We start from the raw sequence: 7,673 nt of genomic DNA, 5'->3' as shown, positions 1-7,673 counted from the left end.
GTATTTTAGGGATAAGAAATCTAAAAAACAAACAAAATCGAGAACATGAATACCAGAACAATCTAGAGTGTATGATTAAAGCACACAAAGCGAGATAACTATAATAAAATGTAGCAAAAAAATAAAACAAATTATATGTTTGTATTATTATTTTGGACAATCTAAAAAGGTATATAAAAACACGAAGTTTACAGGAAAAGGAAATATCTCTTAGATAGGTTATGGAATTCTGTAACACGTTTCTATTAGAATTCAAATACTTCATTGCTCCATGAAATATGTGTGTACGCTAAGAGTTTTATTCGTTCTTTGCTATTCATTGAGTAACGTGTAAAAACCTGTGTCCAGTTTAGTTGTTCATGTAATGAACCTCTTAACTTTATTAGGTAATATTTTGTGTTTTTGATAGTCTCATTTCGTTATCGGTGATATTAAGTGTGTAATACAAATTCTTCGTTTTATTTGTTGTTATATATAGAAGCCTGAAAGGATGTAGCATCATGCACTTATTGTATTGAGGTATATATCAATGTGAATAAAAAGACATTAAAAGACATTATAACTCATAAAATTGATTAAAACCGTAAACGAATGTACCAAACTATATTCAAAGCAAAGGCAATGAGACTAGTGTTCCCTTGATCATAATCAAAGCGCGAAAGCGCTGTAAAGGCAGTTAATTACAGGTTGTGTGTATTTCTAGTCCAGTTATATCATTATCTTCCATGGATAGAACAGAGGTGGTTTGTAGAATTTAAGATTTAGAGTTCTTTTGTACCTAGTTCACCTATATCTAGTCTACTGTTTACAGTATATTTTCTGTGCCTCCCATGAAATGCATTTTTAGCCATGGCCTTGTCAGTTTGCTTTAAATTTATGAGTTTGACTGTCCCTTTGGTGTCTTTCGTCCCTTTTCTTTAGACATATAAGAACTTTTCCTTTTCAATATAAATAGACTATTTTTAATTATTGATTGTATACACATATTCTATGACTCCCATAAAAAAAAGTTCACAAAGATTGACTAGTCTCTGTACTGTGTGTATAGCAAGGACATCAAGTACCATAATGGTAAATGTACATAGTAAAATGTCAACTTTTTTGATGACCATACCTGTCAACTGTCAGTTTTTGCAGAGTATTTCCCCAATCGAGCTCAAGGCTCCCAAATGGAAATTTTGTAAGAGCAATTTTGTCGACTATTTTAAAGAAAACAATTAATTTAACAATGGCTATGTACTTGCTAATGCACGAAGAAGCCAAAATCCACATTAGAATATATTGAAGGGAATCCATGGCAAATCGCCCCACTTTTCACTAACTCGCCCCACTTTAAAAACAAGGGTGCACACACTGAAATGTCTCGCCTTCTTTACTAATCATTGATATTATGTTGATAGTCCTAATAATAAAGCGTTATTACAACTGTCACATAATCTTAACATAAACCAAGATAACTAAACATTGACCTTTGAACCATGAAAATGAGGTCGAGGTCAGATAAACCATGCCAGGTAGGCATGTACAGCTTACAATTCTTCCATACAACAAATAAAATTGACTTATTGCTTATAGTTTAAGAAAAACAGACCAAAACACAAAAGCTTAACACTGAGCAATGAACCGTAAAAAATGAGATCAAGGTCAAATAAAACCTGTGCGACTGACATATAGATCATGAAATATTTCCATACACCAAATATAGTTGACCTATTGCATATAGTATTAGAAAAAAAGGCCAAATCTCAAAAACTTAACTTTGACCACTGAACCATGAAAATGAGGTCAAGGTCATATGACACCGGCCAGGTAGACCTGTACACCTTACAACCATTCCATACACAAAATATAGAAGACCTATTGCAATCAGTATAAGAAAAACAGACCAAAACACAAAACTTTACTATAACCACTAAACCATGAAAATGAGGTCAAGGTCAGATGACACCTGCCAGTTGGACATGTACAGCTTACAGTACTTCCATACACCGAATATACTAGAACTATTGCTTATAGTATCTCAGATATGGACTTGACCACCAAAGCTTAACCTTGTTCGCTGATCCATGAAATGAGGTCGAGGTCAAGTGAAACTGTCTGACGGGCAAGAGGACCTTGCAAGGTACGCACATACCAAATATAGTTATCCTATTACTTATAATAAGAGAGAATTTAACATTACAAAAATGTTTAACTTTTTTTTCAAGTAGTAACTGAACCATGAAAATGAGATCAAGGACATTGGACATGTGACCGACGGAATCTTCATAACATGAGGCAACCATATACAAAGTATGAAGCATCCAGGTCTCCGACCTTCTAAAATATAAACCTATTAAGAACTGAGCTAACATCGCCGCTGCCGTATCACTATCCCTACAATGTATGTTGAGCTTTCTGCAACAAAAGTTTCAGGCTCGACAAAAAAACTGCCCCAACCTGAATTACCAAATCGCCCCACTTGTGAACTGTGATAAATCCCGTTAATATTTCTCCTGCCAACTGGTCCCACCTAATGGAAATGGGTGAAATCTAGATAAATATATTATTAACCAGGATGAATTTAGTAATGCCAACTCGCCCCACTTATGGAAAAAGATGTTATTCCATTAAATATAAGTTAAATTCCTTATATTGCATTTTGATACATTTAACTGGTTTCTTTTCAACTGTTATGCAAATAACTAAGCTTCAAAACTTACAGTTATTCTTCAACAATCAGTTTTATTTTTAGAATTATAGTTTCAGTATATATCAATAATAGTAATTAAATTAATTTTCGGTTTGTTTGTATTCTGTGTAGATTAGTTTTCGTTAAAGTGGTGCGAGTTTTTATTTTTAATTGTATATATTAATCTAAATATTACCGTTTTTTTTATAAGTAGGGCGAGTTGACAGGAGTAATATTAAACATGATTTAACCAATTTCACATGTGGGGTGATTTGATAAATCAGTTTGTGGCAGTTTTTAAAAAAGTGGGGCGATTAGCCAGTGGGGCAACTTGTCCTGCTTCCATTTGAAGGCCCCCTTGAAGGTTTTGTATGACTATATTGACCATCTTTCACGTAAAACCCCCATGTGCATTTTGAAAAGTAGCAGATATGTTTCTAACTCCAGGCAAAATCTACCGGTATGAATGAAAAAGAAGTTTTCAATTAAAGCTCTGTGGCCATAACAGCTGTCTCATTAGCATTTAACCACTTCCCATATTTACAATTAAAACAATAGAAGAAAATTATTCAACGCAAAAACAAAACTTACTTGTAAATATGAAATTCTCTTTACGGTATGAGTTTTTCTCAGAGTTTGAGATTGTACAGTAGTACCTGTAACTGCTTATACCTATTTCTTATTCACTTTTGCTTGATAAACTCACAGTCACTAAATATCATATACATTGTACCACATCTCCTTATTTTTATAAGCATTCCAATAACATGAACAATTGTTATTCAATTCTACATACCAAAGCAAAATGAACTGCACCACTTTCATTCACTAGTATGCATTTTTTGGCAAAATACAAGTTCTTAAATGACACAATATATATTTATTGATAAAAAAATTAAATTTAGTATACAACTCTTTAACAGGTATAAAAAAAAAGCACAGCTTTGTCATAACTTGTGAAATCTGTGCTGAAAACATAGACATTGATGGTATTTGAGTAATTCCATATGTGAAGCTCAACATTAGCTCGTCAGTTGGTGGTGGACAGTTATAGTTCCTTTCTGCAGGCTAGGATGAATGACTTATCAGGAAAACCAATTTCACAAATCAAAACTTTCCTCTAGATTTCTCCTACAATATTCATCCAGTTTAGTTCTTTGTTTTAATTGGACACCGTCCTGATTTTTAATTTTGCAAACCATTCGGTCTCTTGCTTGCAAATGGAGCATGAAAATAGGATGGGTATGGCAGTAGACAAGTCTCTTTAAAGTGGGTTTGTGCCCTGAAAAAAAGTTTTATAACTTAAGTTTTTTTGAAACTTGTGCAACACACATACCTAAATAACTATAACAGAAGAGAGCATCATTCGTGTCAATGTTTTGTTCCTGTTTACATTGTCATTGATATTTTTTCAGAAAGCCTGAGGCATAACTCGTGAATTCCTGTCATTACATCCTAAATTAACATAATTACTGCTAGAATAATTATCAGTATGATATACGTACACTATCATTTTACAGCCCAAGTCTTCAGTATATATAATTGTTGCATTCATTCACTCCTGTGTTCAGTCGTTCAAAAATATTTAAACATCAACAAATGAACTTTAATAAGGACAAGAAAACACTAGAAAAGATACGTACATTCAATCCGTGTTAAAGAGTATTTGAAAGAGAAATATATCTGGTTAAACGATGTATAAAGGAGGAAAAATTGTAGACATTGCATTATGATACTTTCTACCTAATAGCACGTGGATATGTTTACATATTTAGACTTGACCCAGTATGACCCGTACCTTGTAGGCCACCGCCGTCATTTAAACACTCGGTTACAGTCGTGTAAGACAGTAAAAAGCTTAAGCCTGTACTATTTGCGTGAAGTAAATGTTTTGTTCTGTACATTTAAATTGTTTTACCTGATAGCAAGGACGTATATCTATCCGTTCCCTTCTCAATTCACTTTGTCAAATCCTTCGAGCTTCTTCAAAACATATGTATTACTGCGCCGGAAGTGAGAAAAAATATGAGAAATCCTCGTAAAATAATGCTATTTTCAATTTTGTGGAATCCATTTTGTTATATTTATTATACAAAGATAAAAAAAAGTTACGATTAATCATGAATTTGCATATCATTCTACGGAACGTTTATGGACTATTTTTTTAGCTGTAAATCGGCCATTTTGGCGGGAAATCATGTACACATACACACGTAGATTGGCTGGTACCCGATCGTAATGTTACACATCACATATATCAAATAGCTAATACCCGGAACGTAGTACCGGGAATCATGATAATACGTAGACAACATACATAACTAGAAACGCTTTTACGGTTTCTCGTTCATAAACCGAATTCCGCTTTGAATTATAGAAGATACAATATTAATCATGTCCAGTCGACTTTTCATTGTTATATCAACGTCTGAACTAATTAAAGAATCTTTAGATGTCAGATAACACTCGAAATTGACCCGACCTCTTTCCACACGGAATACACATAATGATAGTTTGTAGTCAGGTTGACTGCTTATAATGCAAAATACACACTAATAACAAGTTCTATAAAACGAACAATACACACTGATCGTTTCTTTAGTCCCCAATGTAAATGAAAGAAACAAAAACCATATTATACCATAAAAAGAAGAGGAGAAATTCGAACATTTCCGGATCTATTTCTGGCCAAAAGACCCCCTGCAAAGATTGCGTATGAAAAGATGAACCTCATGACTTAAAAGTCAGGCCTTAAAGCACTGCCTTTAAAAAAACATTCCAACTATCTGCAGTACTTTAATTTTGGTTTTTTTAGCTGACGCAATGCATATTCCATGATAAATGATACTGATGATAAATGATATTTTTCTTTCGTCGTAACTACAATCCGCTTCTTTTTTCATGAACGTGACATACCGAATTAGGCCGTGTTCACACCAAACGCCGTGTAGAGTAAACATGTTTACAATTAGTTTAGTGTAGTGTACACTGGTTTCACATTACATTTGTTCACATCTATACACCTTGTTTAGCTACCTGTACATAAGATTTGTTCCCACTACTAAACTATATGTCATTTAAATGTTCATTACGTAGAACTGAATTCAAAATTTTTGGACAATTTTTCTAGCGGTAAGGGAACAACCATTTGACTTCAAAAGGGGGTGGGGGTGGGGGGGAATGGAAATATTCCGATCCCCAATATAAAAAAAAAAGTCATACAGATGATAAAAAAATTATTCTGAAATCAAGAACTTCCCCATACATTATAGTGTTAAATATTGAAAAAAAAAAAGTATTTGATCATCAGCATCGAAAAAAAAGGAATAAAAACGTACGCGCGAAAAAATATCTTGACTCAGATAAAAAAAATAACCCTCCCCTATTTTTTAAGTTAAGTGGTTGCTACTTTATGAAAGCCACTTTTATAATTTGCAATTATACTTTAAATATACAAGAGATGTCTCGATTACGCATTAGAAAACGTTAGCTGCAGCAGCGTGCTTACAGCCGAAAAAAAGGATTGAGATATTAGGGATCACTACATTTTTATCTTTTCTGTTTGTTTCAAATGGTATTTCTCCAAAGGAATATTTGGTAAAGGAATAGGGTAACGGTTTTTTTTAAATTTATTTTAAGTGTTATTTAACGGATCTGAGATACTAGACAAACATATCATTTTCCTCACGCTTTTTTAGTCATGCATTTATGCGTGAATCGTTATTTGAGTAAAGACCAGTGGCGAATATTTCTGTGTACGTCAAGTCGATTCGGGAAGACCTTTTCAAATGAATTAGGCAACAACTATTTACTTCATTTTTGGGGAGGGGGAGGGGAGCGGAAGGGGTGGTAGGGGGCGTGGGCTATTGATTTTTGTCAGGACAAATTTTGGTGACAAGTCGAAATCAATTTTAGCATTATATATAGTGACAGCTGAGGGTGAAACAAACAAATTTTTTTTCAGGGCCAAAAACAAAATCCATAGCTCACCACCCCACCCCCTTGCCTTTATGTTTTATACTCAACGAAAATCAATTGGTTGCTGCCTTATGGGTTCAGCAATAATGCTGCTTTGAGTCTTGATCAGGGGTTAATAAAGTACGTTAATTTTTTTTAACAGAAAAAAATCTGTAAAATTTAGACAACAATTCCTGTAAGGCAGTAACCATTTGATTTTCTTGGGGAGGGGATGTGTTTTTTCTGTACAAACTTTTTTTTCGCATTCGGTGAAGAACAATCTATTTTTTTAGCGACAAACTGAAAACATTTTTTTTCTTTCAATTTTAAATGGAAACAAACTTTTTTTTCCAAAAAAAAACCAATAGCCCCCATCCCCCCCCGAAAATCAAATGGTTGCTGGCTTAAGAACTATACTAATAATTATCAAAAATATCAATTTAACTCAAAAATAGTTTCATGGTAAAACTAATGTCATAAATGCCTAGTTTTGTGTACACTTAACCTACACAAGGCCTACATTGACTATCGACTGTGTGTAGATAAAACATGATTTAAACTTCATGTAAACATTGAGTTTTATCAATGGAAACGCAATTGTGTTTAGTTTACGTGTGAGTTACACTAACACAACACCGAATTTAGTTCAATGTGAACACGGCCTTAGACTATTTATCGGCTGTGTAATTACATGAGCAAAACGACGGATGCCACATGTGGAGCAGGATCTGCTTAACCTTCCGGAGCACCTGAGATCACCCCCAGTTGTTTTTGGTGGGGTTCGTGTTGCTCAGTCTTGAGTTTCCTATATTGTTTTTTGTGTACTTTTATTTGTAGCCATTGCATTGTCAGTTTATTTTCGATTTATTAGTTTGACAGCTTCTCTGGTATCTAACGCCTCTCTTTTAAGGAAGTGAGATGATGATATTTAAGATTTTTTTTTATTTACCATGTCACTGTGTTTTTAATTAAAACTGCAAACGTCTTGGAATTAATAACGCATCATTTGTTATATAATAATTTACAGATGATTGATATTAAATAT

The 7,673-nt window shown here is 33.6% G+C and overlaps 1 long non-coding RNA gene across 1 annotated transcript; it reads right to left on the bottom strand.

Annotated features, from left to right (window-relative positions):
- Positions 1-3,536: 3,536 nt before the first annotated feature.
- LOC134682102 (uncharacterized) lies at positions 3,537-4,675 on the bottom strand. Its single transcript, XR_010100781.1, has 2 exons — positions 4,590-4,675; positions 3,537-3,953 (listed from the first exon to the last, which is right to left on the bottom strand). It is a non-coding gene; the product is annotated as an uncharacterized LOC134682102 (long non-coding RNA).
- Positions 4,676-7,673: the final 2,998 nt, after the last annotated feature.

The sequence above is a fragment of the Mytilus trossulus genome, chromosome 8, assembly GCF_036588685.1.
Source record: "Mytilus trossulus isolate FHL-02 chromosome 8, PNRI_Mtr1.1.1.hap1, whole genome shotgun sequence".
Classification (NCBI taxonomy): domain Eukaryota; kingdom Metazoa; phylum Mollusca; class Bivalvia; order Mytilida; family Mytilidae; genus Mytilus; species Mytilus trossulus.
This window is presented reverse-complemented; position numbering and strand designations above follow the sequence as displayed.